This window comes from Pan troglodytes, chromosome 15 (genome assembly GCF_028858775.2).
Source record: "Pan troglodytes isolate AG18354 chromosome 15, NHGRI_mPanTro3-v2.0_pri, whole genome shotgun sequence".
In the NCBI taxonomy this organism is placed as follows: Eukaryota; Metazoa; Chordata; class Mammalia; order Primates; family Hominidae; genus Pan; species Pan troglodytes.
Genome location: NC_072413.2, coordinates 9656774 through 9669390, shown reverse-complemented (window position 1 = coordinate 9669390; position 12617 = coordinate 9656774). Strand labels below are relative to the sequence as shown.

The 12617-nt window shown below is 37.3% G+C and overlaps 1 pseudogene; it reads left to right on the top strand.

Moving 5' to 3' along the window:
* Positions 1 to 3936: 3936 nt before the first annotated feature.
* On the top strand, positions 3937 to 12289 carry LOC129137926 (putative ankyrin repeat domain-containing protein 20A2; annotated as a pseudogene).
* Positions 12290 to 12617: the final 328 nt, after the last annotated feature.

Here is a 12617-nt window from a genome sequence, read left to right as displayed (position 1 = left end):
ATATTTCAGTGGTGTCAGTTGTAATATCCCCTGTTTCATTTCTTAGTGAGGTTATTTGGATTTTCTCTCTTCTTTCCTTTGTTAATCTTGCTAATGGTCTATCAATTTTATTTATCTTTTCAAATAGCCAACTTTTTGTTTTATTTATGTTTTGTATTTGTTGTTGTTGTTGTTGTGTCAATTTCATTTAGTTCTGCTCTGATCTTTGTTATTTCCTGTGTTTGCTGGGATTGGGTCTGGCTTGTTCCTGCTTCTCTAGTTCCCTGAGATGTGAACTTAGATTGTCTGTTTGTGCTCTTTCAGACTTTTTGATGTAGGTTTTTAGGACTACAAACTTTGCTCTTAGCAGTGCCTTTGCTGTATCCCAGAGGTCTTGATAGGTTGTGTCATCCAGTTCAAAGAAATTTTTTACATTTCCATCTTGATTTCATTTTTCACCCAATGCTCATTCTGTGAGGAACAACCAAATTGTTTTCCGCAGCAAGGGCATCATTTTCTATTCCTAGCAGCCAGATCATGAGGGCTCCAACTTCTCCACCTCCTTAGCAACATTTATTTTCTGTGTCATTGTTATGAAAGCCTTACTTGTGGATGCAGAGTGGCATGAATGAAGTCAATTAACACGTTTATTACCTCACAGAATAGTCACCTTTTTGTGTGCATGGGTGGGATAAGAAAACTTAACTCTATCCCCTGTGACGGAATAGTGGCCATTCCAGCTGCTCCAGGCTCCAGCAGAGGAAGACCGGGGTATGTGGCCCCACCAGGGTGACCCTCAGGCCTGGCGCACACGCATTCCAGAGGCCACCCAAACCATGCTCCGCCATCTGGGCGCCCAAGCTGCCATCGCCCTCTGTGTGCAGGCAGCAGCTGCCTGGCAACCCCCGAGCCCGCTCGCGCTCCTAGCATCACAGAAGCAGGGCCACGTGTCCCAGTGGCTGCAGCCAAGCCAGGTATTCTGCCCTGCGGCAGCAGCTGCACAGGAGTGAGAACTGAGAACCCACCGCTCAACCCCACACGAGGTGACTGCCGAGTGCCCATACAAACGGCTCCGATCTGCCTCAGGTGGAGGAGTGGTCGGGAGGCACGGCCTGGGGGCCCTCAGGCTGGGCGCGCTGGCGATCCCAAGGCCGACCAGGCCATGCACCTCCAGCCCGCCTGGGCACCCGAGCTGCAGCCGCCTTCTGCGTGCAGGCAGCAGCCTCCAGGCAACTCCCGAGCCCACCCACACTCCCCACATCTCGGAAGCAGGGCCAAATGTCCCTGTGGCTGTGGCCAAGCCAGGCGGTCTGTCCTGCAGCAGCTGCACAGGGGCGGGAACCGGCCCTCAGCCCCATCCCTGGTGGCTGCAGAGGGCCCCTGGATAGAGATCTGGAGCTCTGACAGAGGAGGAGCCGGGCCGGGGCAGGGTCTGCAGGCTATCAGGCCAGGGGCACCCGCGATCCAGAGGCCACCCAGGGCATACTCCACCACCTGGGCGCCCAGCTACAGGCGCCGGGCGACTCCCAAGCTGGCTGGCGCGCCCAGCCTCGCAGAACCGGGGCTAGATGTCGCCGTGGCTGCGACCGAGCCAGGCGGTCTGCCCAGGGGCGGTTGCACCGGGGCAGGAACCGACCCCCAGCCCCATCCCCGGTGGCTGCAGACGACCCCTGGGGTGGCCCCGATCTCTCTTCGGAGGAGGAGAGGGGCGGGAGTCACGGCCAGGCGGGTCCTCAGGCGGGAAGGAATGCATAATCTTCTAGAGTAGTGAGGACAAGCTATAAATCCAAAGTTTCTTACCTATGCAAATGACTTGTTTGCTCTATTTTCTCATGAGCTTGGTAGATCCAGGAAACAGAACTTTTAAAACAAAATCCCCATATGTTGCTGGGTGCGGTGGCTAGTGCCTGTAATCCCAGCACTTTGGGAGGCTGAGGCAGGCAGATAACCTGAGGTTGGGAGTTTGAGACCAGCCTGACCAACATGGAGAAACCCATCTCTACTAAAAACACAAAATTAGCTGTTCATGGTGGCACATGCCTGTAATTCCAGCTACTTGGGAGGCTGAGGCAGGAGAATCACTTGAACCCAGGAGGCAGAGGTTGCCATGAGCTGAGATCACACCACTGCACTTCAGACTGGGCAGGAAGAGTGAAATTCCATCTCAAAAAACAAAAACAACCACAACCACAACAACCACCACAAAACCCAAATGCATTTCCTTGGCACAGTAAAACGGAAACAGAAAAAGTGTAAAGTAAATACAAGTAACTGAAAGAGTTTATGTATATTATTTTACTTCTCATTTGATAAAATTTGTAAAGTAATGAGCAGAGTATATTTCTCCAGGGACCCAGATATATACATTTATTTATTCAATAGAAATTCATTCTTATAATGGCCACTGATACCTATATCCTAAATATTTCTGAAAACATCTCCTCAGGCCTGCATCATCTTTGCAACATTGCCTTATATTTTATCTTTGTTCATTGATTTATATGCCTCAGAATTTTATGCTCCTCGCAGTATTTAGAGTGAATTATCCCTAATGCAAATAGATCCGTGAACCACTCCTGAATACCTAATGTCCAAGCATCTTAAAGGTTTATATAAGGATTTCAGAAACTGACTTCTGGGTTGGGCACGGTGGCTCATGTCTGTGATCCCAGCACTTTGGGAGGCTGAGGCAAGTGGATCATTTGAGGTCAGAAGTTCAAGACCAGCCTGGCCAACAAGGTGAAACCCCATCTCTAATAAAATACAAAAATTAGCAGGTGGTAGTGGCACGCGCCTGTAATCTCAGCTACTCAGGAGGCTGAGGCAGGAGAATTACTTGAACCTGGGAGGCCGGGTTGCAGTGAGCTGAGATCATGCCACTGCCCTCCAGTTTGGGAGACAGAGTATAACCTTGTCCCAAAAAAGAAAAGAAAAGGAAACTGATTTCTGCCCAAATCTCCATCTGTATCCCTTTCCCCATCTGCCTTTTTCTCTGGAATTACTGAGCTGCTGGTAATGGCCCCCTCACCATTCCTCTTCTGCAGAGAAATGCATACTCTCTTGGAGGCTTCTCTTCCTCTCTTGTTGCTGCCTGGCATGTGCTCACCCTTTCCTGCCCTCTGCCTCCCTTAATCTGGCTAACCTCACTCTCTAAGTCTCAGCTCATGGATGATCTTTAGGAAAGCCATCCCTGACAGCTTCTATTTTCCTTCCTTATTCCCCAGTGCCTAACACTTAGCAGGAACTCAATAAGTAATTATTTAGCAAAATTAAGACTGTTTATACAAAGATGATTCAAAAGATTGTCCTCTACCGTCTAGCAGCAAAGGGGGTCAACATGTAAAGACATGATGTGCAGGTCAGGTGGTAAAGTGACACTAGAAAAATTGACAAGGTACTAAGGGACCCCAACAAAGCAGACACCTGTGTGTGTGGAGAAAGATAGCTAGAATCAAGGAAGATTTCACATAGCATTCTGAGCCTTTTTTTTTCCCTCTTTTTGGAGGCAAGTTCTTACTCTATCACCCAGGATTGGAGTTCAATGGCATGATTGAGACTCACTGAAACCTCAGACTCCTGGGCTTGAGGGATCTTCTCATCTAAGCTTCTTGAGTAGCGGGGACAACAGGAACATATCACCATACCTGTCTAATTTTTTGTAGAGTCAAGGTTACCTATGGCTCCCAGGCTGGTCTTAAACTCTTGGCCTTGAGCAATTCTCCCATTTTGGCCTTCCAAAGTGCTGGGATTACAGATGTGAGCTATTATGCCCAGCCTACTTTCTGAGTCTTAAAAGATGAAAATAAATTTTTCAGAATAGCAGGGGAAAACATTTGTGATGTAAAAAATGGGGTGCACACTAATTGAGGTATAAAGAACAATAATTTTGCAAATTATTAGTAACTGCCAACTCAATTAGTGTCTTGTGAAAAAGATAGTGTTACAAAGTATAGTAAAGCATTACATTGTATATTTTGACTGTATTTCAAATTTCTGTTTTGTTTCCAACAGTTTTGTTGACTTATGTTGGGTGGAACAATTTGTGAGTGACCCTGAGATTTTGCATGGCTTGAATCTGGTGATATCTGGTGTCTCCCCAAGTGGTTTGTTGAAGTTTTGGATAATTAGAAGTATTTCTTACAGAAGTAAATATTTCAGTAAACATTGTTTCATTCAAACTCTCAAAATATAAAATACAAAGAAATGTTATTCTCTATTTATTTTTATAAAGATTATAGTCTTTATCTAACTCTTCTTAGTTCATTTGAACTAAATCAATGAATTTGTCAACAGAACAAACCTTACCAGTGGCTTTAGAGGAAGAGCAAGAAAAGTGTGAAAGAAGTGAAAAGAAGCAATCACAGGTATATGAAAATTTAAGTTCTTGTTTAATATTAGGTTTTTTTTTTTTTTGCTTTACTAACAAAGCATAGTCCAAATGACATGACCTTTCAGACTATACCTTTAGAATCCAATAGATCATAATTTTATATTTAATTTTTAAAACATCTTAACCAGTTATGAAACTTAAGATATTCTTACTATCTCTAGTAACTATTAGTTATTCTAGTAATTCTTAGTATCTCTAGTAACTCATAGCTGTCTTTACCCTTGGAATTGAGGCAAGAAATTTTCAGAATTATCTTGCTGTTTTATTTATATAACCTTACTCATAATACACAAGGTAACATGAAGTATTGGGTCATATTACTGAGGAATAGAAATTATGAACAGTTTAACAACAATGGCCACTGAGTTAAAGTAGTATTAAAGGAGTCATCATTGCCAGTGCTTCAAATGTTGCAGTTTTATATTTCTGGTCACCAGTGCCGAGGTTAAAGATTTATTCTGTTTTGTGGTCACCAGTTGACTTCTGTGTCTGTGTTCAGGGAGTGAATGGGGTCATAAAAGTCAATGCAGTTGCCTATTACGAGAATCCTACCTTGCAGAATGGGACCTTTGGTGTCAGGGTGTGAACAATAACTTTATTTCAACATAAATACATAGTAAACATTACTAAAATTTAAAAAATCCAAACCCTATCACTACCGGAACTTAAAATATATTAGAAGTGGATATAAGCAGAAATTCTATCTAGATACATAACACTATCATAGTATATCATTTGAATTAGAATTTAAAATTTTGCTTCTCTTTCTTATTGGTGTTCAGTTCAGCTCTTAATAATTTAGTGTTTGCCTAGTGCTCTAGTTAATCTTCAGAAATAAACATGCACTGTAGGGGCTCACTCTTTCTGGTATGCTGAGGTAAAGTCTTTGTAAGAGAGGAAGCTTTTATAATACTACCTATCATCTTTGAATTCATTTCTGGTAGATTTTACACAAATGCATTAAGTTTAGTCCAAACAGACACTGAGAGTTCAGCTTGCTGGTTCATGTTTCTGTCCTATGTTAAGCCAAGGCAAATTATTTTTCACTTTTTAGTTACAATCCCATAATTTAAGAGTAGCAACACATAGATTAAGTTTCACAGTTAAATTTTAACTATTTTCTAATATTTCTTTGTTTATACTTGATTAAAGCTAATTTTAAAACATACACTCTGACAGAAAAGACATCTGAGAAACAAAATAAGCAAATTTGTTTTCCATTTTGCACCTGCCCCCCCCCCAAAAAAGTCTCAAGAACCAGAACTGGGTAAGAACAGTGATAAAGGGACTCAATCTATATATTCATGACTTTCTTTAAAATTCATTACAAACAAGTTCAAGCTGAATATTGGTAAAAGTTCTGAAAACTCCAAAATTACTGCTTGCCCCGAGGAAGAGCTCCTACATGGTAACTCTAAAGAGGGATGAGCAAAAAAGGAGTGCCCTCTAGTCTGATGAATCATGTCCCTGATTGTGAGGAGAAAAATGTATCTGGAGGGTCTAGCTCTGTGGCAGTCCAGGCAGCGCCTGAACAGAGGAAGCCCATGTCAAATGTCTTTTTATTCCATTCACACTCCAGGTCCCTGAAATACACTTACTAGTCATCTTCTAAGCTTCATTTAAATTAAAATAAATCAGACTATAAAAATGATAACAAACCAGACACACAGCTTGTTTCTAACACAGATGATGAAAATTTTTGTTATGATATAGAAACTGAAAAAGTAAGGAACCCAGTAATTATGATTGAAATGAAAGATGATTAAGAGTTTGACATGCAAAAGGAAAAATATATAAACCCAAATACCACTAATTGGAAATTAGACATTAGGCATTGGTCTCAGTCTAGAGATCCAGAAAGTCTTTTTGATTTGTGGTTTACCCACCCCAAAGAAATGAAGCGTATGATTCAGATAGAAAGTCACAGTATTTCTGCTCCTACAGATACTTATAAAAACAGAAAACCAACACAGTGCTTATTCCAGAGGCCGCTGTATGACAATCCCAGTGTTAATAACTACAAAAGCATGAATCTTGAATTATAAAATGCGGGTTATTCTTTGCCACATAGTGAGAGAACATCAAAAATATAGCTAGAAGACTTACAGCAAGATATTCCAAGGTCACTAACATAGCACATGTATACATATGTAACAAACCTGCACATTGTGCACATGTACCAGAACTTAAAGTATAATAATAGTAAAAAGAATGAGGTAGGCATGTTACAAGTAGAGTTCCTGGCTTTGGAGAAAGAGAAAGTCCAACTTCAAAAAGACAGAGGTTCACTTGCTGCTTCTTTTTTCTCTTTATCAATTATTTGATTTAGTCAAATTTTCTATTCAAGAAAATCTCATGTGTACAGTTACAGCGGGGTTTTCTAAATGTGTAATTATGTGTCAAAGTAGATTAGTCCTGCTATCTAAACAACGGTTCTGGAGAATGTTCTCATAATGTTTCTTCATTAATCAACCTAAGTCTCACTCTCAGTCTTCCAAGTGGCATATGAGCTGGGAAACTAATTCAGCCATATACCATGTGACCTTCTGAACCAGATCAACATAAAGAAATTGCTAAATAAATAAGCTTTAGATTCTAGATTCTTTTTTCTGTATTCATTTAGGGATGAATTACATTTATTTAATGATAGAATGGGAATACAATGGGAGGGAAGCAATGACTGAGATGAGCCACAAAAACACGTCTAGCCTTGAGAGTTGCAATGAATATTCCCAGCCAAATGAGTCTGTTTAATGTGTTTTCATGCACGCCAGTTTATCTGCTTAGCTCAAACTGTTTGAATGTATAGTTCCATCATGGTTATTTCCAATATTTTGAAAACAAATATATACTTCCACATATTTTTAAAAATCACCACTCCAATATTTCTGTTGAATCAGACCTTACATTATGTTGTTTAATAAAGTATGTTAAGTTTTGGCATGTATGATTTTTATCATGTAATAAGAAAGAAGCATAATTTCTTGGCTAAAAATTTAGCCTTTGACTCTTTAGTAGAAAGTTGAGTTCTGTACATGGTGTTCTAAAGATAGACAAAAATCTAGAGATTTTCTTCTTTCAAAGTAAAAGCAGATGAGGCCTTTTCCCACCCTCTGAGGTGTTAAATTGCTTTGCTCAAGTTAGACTTTTAATATATCTGACTAATTTGATAAATTTATCTGGTAATTTATGTAATTCAGCAATATGGAATTGTATCACGCTATTTGGTGCCGTGAAATGCTGGGGAATGCCACCTCAAGAGCTCTGGATGAAACATTTCATATGTCTTGGTTGGTTTGACTCCCATTTTCAGTAGATAATGGGGCTAAAGTAGATAACTGTACTGTATGTTTTCCACCTATAAATGTTTGTGGTAATTGAATGTGAAATCTGGGAAGCATCTCGTTTTCCAGAATTCTGCACTAGAAACTCAGCAGTTTCACTCTGCTTCTTGTGTTGTGGCAAACATTGGTTCCCATAGTTCAGGGAGAACTTTCACTTTTTTGATATCCCAGGATCCAAAAAAAAAAAAAAAAAAGAGATAAAAGGCAGTGGGGAAAAGAATAGCTCAGTGCAGAAAAGGGATAACTTCTTTACTCTTCCTGAAGGCCTACAAGGTCACATCCTCTTAATCTGGCTATTTCATGTAAAATCCAGGTGGCAATGACAGAAGATATATGTCATGCCTGTGTCTTTTTATTTCTCTGTTTCTGCCAGTCAGATAGCATAAACGTTTATATCAGATAGCAAAGAGTGGATGCGAATAAAAGCACAAAATGGAGAAGAGTCCTTTTTGAAATTTTGGAAAATTATTCCATTCACTCAAACAGAAATGAGCAGACTTGACAAAAATTTCAATGATAAAATGATAAGTATCTTATAATTATTATGTATAATGATAAAATTAAAGTAAGCACAAAATACTTTTATCATTAAAATGGTGATAGTTAACCTGAATCAAGTGAAAAAATCAGGGAAAAAGTTTTTTTATTGAATAAAATAATAATTATTATTCATATTACTTTTATTAAAGGTCAAAGAAGGAAATAATACAAACAAAAGTGAAAAACTACAACTATCAGAAAATGTATGTCATAGTACGTCTTCTGCTGCTGCTGACAGATTAACCAAAAAGAGAAAGGTTGGGAAAACGTATCCTCAGCAATTTCCCAAGAAACTGAAGGAAGAGCATGATAGGTAAGTAAGCCTATAGCAGTGTGTTTTTGTTTGTTTTTTTATTAGTTTTTTTTTTTTTTTCTGAGATGGAGTTTCTCTCTTGTTGCCCAAGCCGGAGTGCAATGGTGTGTTCTCACCTCACTGCAACCTATGCATACTGGGTTCAAGTGATTCTCCTGACTCAGCCTCCCTAGTAGCTGAGATTACAGACATGTGCCACCCTGCCCAACTAATTTTTTGTATTTTTAGTAGAAATGAGGTTTCACCATGTTATCCAGGCTTGTCTCGAACTCCTGACCTCAGGTGTTCTGCCCACCTCGGCCTCCCAAAGTGCTGGGTTTACAGGAGTGAGCCACCGTGCCTGGCCACCTATAGCAGCATTTCTCAGCAGATAATTGTCATTGTGCTATAAACTAATTCAAAATTGGACTAATGTTCCTTATGATTAACAAGTTTTATCGTTTTACCAGGGATATTTAGCCCTGCCTGGTAATCAGAAAAATGCAAATTAACATAAAATAAGATATATTTTGTAAAGTCATGCTGATATTGAAAAAGTAATTACTACCATTGAAAATGTGAGGAAAAAGGCATTCTCATACACTGTTGGTATATGAAATTGGTAAATTATTTCTGAAGGGTAACTTAGTGCTGTGTATCAAAATTTCAAATAACCTGACATCCCTTTAACTCAACAACTCCACTTCTGGGACTAGATTTCACAGGAAAACATAACTTGTGTAAACATACACATACTTATTAAGGGCATTAATTATATATTACACATAATGAACAACAGCTTAATAAATATATAAAATATATGTAATAAGAAGGTGAATTGGAAGTATTAAGAAAGAATTATAAAAAGTGTGGGGTAACAGATGTTAGACTCTTTAGCCTAGTTTTAGATGACAATCATCTGCAGATATAGTTTGTGTGAGAGACATCTTACTCTGTAAATCATTTGGAGAGACACCTACAATATTTCATAGAGATGAAAATTTATTTCTAGTGAACTTATACGCTTGTCAATAAATAGTAACTTTAAAAATTTAGTTGATTGTAAACGATCTTTTCTAATCGGGGAGTAATTATGACTGTGTGATTTGAAAAGGTAATTTTGAACTTCTAACTATACTGAATTATTTCCAGTATCCTTTTTTATAATACATACTAGAGTGACTAGTAACAAAAACTTTAGCAGAATATTCTTTCCTTACTACTTTTCAAGTGTATGCATTAGTTTGAAGATGTTGAAGTGAGAAATTAAATATCTGAGAACTACAAAGGATAAATAATCCAGAACATAGAAATTTTATTAGGATGATAAAGAGCATCTGCAGAGGTAGATCACAGGATGATCTCTTTGTTTTTTAACAAAATGAATTTTAAGATAAATGTCTTTATCTGCAGATACATCTTAAGACAAGAAAGTGAAGAAAAAACAAATGTTAATATGCTGTACAAAAAAATAGAGAAGAATTAGAAAGGAAAGAGAAACAATATAAGAAAGAAGTTGAAGCAAAACAACTTGAACCAACTGTTCAATCACTAGAGATGAAACTGAAGACTACAAGAAATACTCCAAATCAGATAAATCAATCTTTGGTAAAAATTCTATATTTTAAACATTATTTTATCAATGTTACTTATAATATCCTCTTGATGTAATATATAATATTTTGGTCTAAAACAAACCAGAAATGTTATCTCATTTTCAAAAAATGAATGATGACACTTACAGGTACAATTATTAATATTTATTATAAATCTTGGCATCCACATAGGATATTATTTTATTACAAAGAGCTTTTGAAAACAATAATATGCCATAATATATACTTAGTGATAACCTATTGATAAAGATTTTTTCCCAGTAAAATTGTTCCTTGTACTTCCTGCTATTTCATATTGATTACTGTACCTAATACTATAAAGAGGAAACAAATTATTGCAATCACAAATAATCTCATGATATTCTAAGAAGAGCTCTATAAATTTTATCTTATTTACCATTGGTGTTTTGAAATAAAAGTTTTCTTTCGTATTGATACATTTACACCACAGAAGTAACTGTGATCTGTCAGAGAACTAGAAGTAGCGTCAGAAGTCCTGGGGAAAATCCTGTAGCTTGCTTATATTTTTAACATTTCTTTTTCAAAATTGTGGTAACTAGATGAGTTCATCAATGAATGTATATAGGAGTGACTCGTATAATGTCTAGATTTATGATTTAGTAAATGTAATTCTTACAACTGACTATAAAAGTGTTAAAAGAGTCAAATTGAAATAGAATGTTATCAGTGAAACAGAACTGTAGTAACTCTGGGAAATTTTATCTGTCCAAATACGTGTGAAGTAAGGTTCTTACTATAGGGTGGTGTATGGGTTAGATATCAAAGTGTAAATGCAATTTTTTGATATATTTTAATTTAGTCAAATTTGTTAATGCTTTAATTTGTGCTTTTGAGTTTGTCGTAATTCAGGGAAAGGCTTTTCCAATTCTGAAATTCTTAAAAATTCTCTGGTGTGCGTGTGTGTGTGTGTGTGTGTTTACTTTTATAAATTCATTGACTTTAAATAAATTTCTGAACTTTTTGGAACTTATGCTCTATAAGGTTCAAAGTTTTGCTTCAACTTTTCCTCCAGTTGGATATCCACTTACAGTAACCTTTTTAGTATATGGATGTGCAGGTTATTCTTTAACTTCAGAGGTAATCATGATATGTTATTTTATTGAGTACTAGCTAAAACTTTCTTTTGTTTTATTTAGGATTTTCATAATCACGAAGAAATGAAAGATCTGATGGATGAAAATTGCATTTTGAAGACAGATATTGCTATATTCAGACAGGAAATATGCACAATGAAAAATGACAACCTGGAAAAAGAAAATAAATATCTTAAGGACATTAAAATTGTTAAAAAACAAATGCTGCCCTTGAAAAGTATATAAAACTCAATGAGGAATTGATAACAAAAACAGCATTCCGGTATCAACAAGAGCTTAATGATCTCAAAGCTGAGAATACGAGGCTCAATTCTGAACTGTTGAAGGAAGAAGAAAGCAACAAAAGACTGGAAGCTGAAATTGAATCATCAGTCTAGACTGACTGCTGCTATAAGTAAACACAGTGAAAGTGTGAAAACAGAAAGAAACCTAAAACTTGCATTAGAGTGAACACAAGATGTTTCCGTACAAGTAAAAATGAGTTCTGATATTTCCGAAGAAGAAGTTAAGAATGAGTTTCTTACTGAACAACTTTCTAAAACGCAAATTAAATTCAATACCTTAAAAGATAAGTTCCGTAAGAAAAGAGATACTCTCAGAAAAAAGTCATTGGCTTTAGAAACTCTCCAAACGACCTAAGCCAAACACAGCAGCAAATAAAGGAAATGAAAGAGACATATGAAAATGCAGAAGCTAAAGTGAATAATTCCACTGGAAAGTGGAGCTGTGTAGAAGAGTGGATATGTCAACTCCAACATGAAAATCCGTGCATTGAACAGCAACTAGATGATGTTCATCAGAAAGAGGATCATAAAGAGATAGTAAGTAATATCCAAAGAGGCTTTATTGAGAGTGGAAAGAAAGACCTCATGCTAGAAGAGAAAAGTAAGAAGGTAACGAATGAATGTGATCATTTAAAAGAAAGTCTCTTTCAATATGAGAGAGAGAAAGCAGAAAGAGTAGTAAGTATCAAGGAAGATAAATATTTTCAAACTTTTAGAAAGAAAATTTAAACATTTGGTTCTGAATACATGTTGAACTTAGTTGAATATAAAAATCAATGGATAAAAAGTGTGTTTACCATACTGTATAATTCCATTTACATGAAGCATCCAGAAAAGATAAACGTATAGGGAAAAAAAGTAGACTAATGTTTGCAAAGGGCTGGGGCTGAAAGCTGGTAGTGACTGCTAATGGGCGTGAGGGATCTTGCAGTGATGGAAATGCTGTAAAGTTGGATTGTAGAGATGGCTGCACAACTCAGTAAATGGACTAAAAAATCTTTTAACTTTAAGTTAAAACAGATACATTCTATAGTATGTAAATTATATTTCAAAAAAT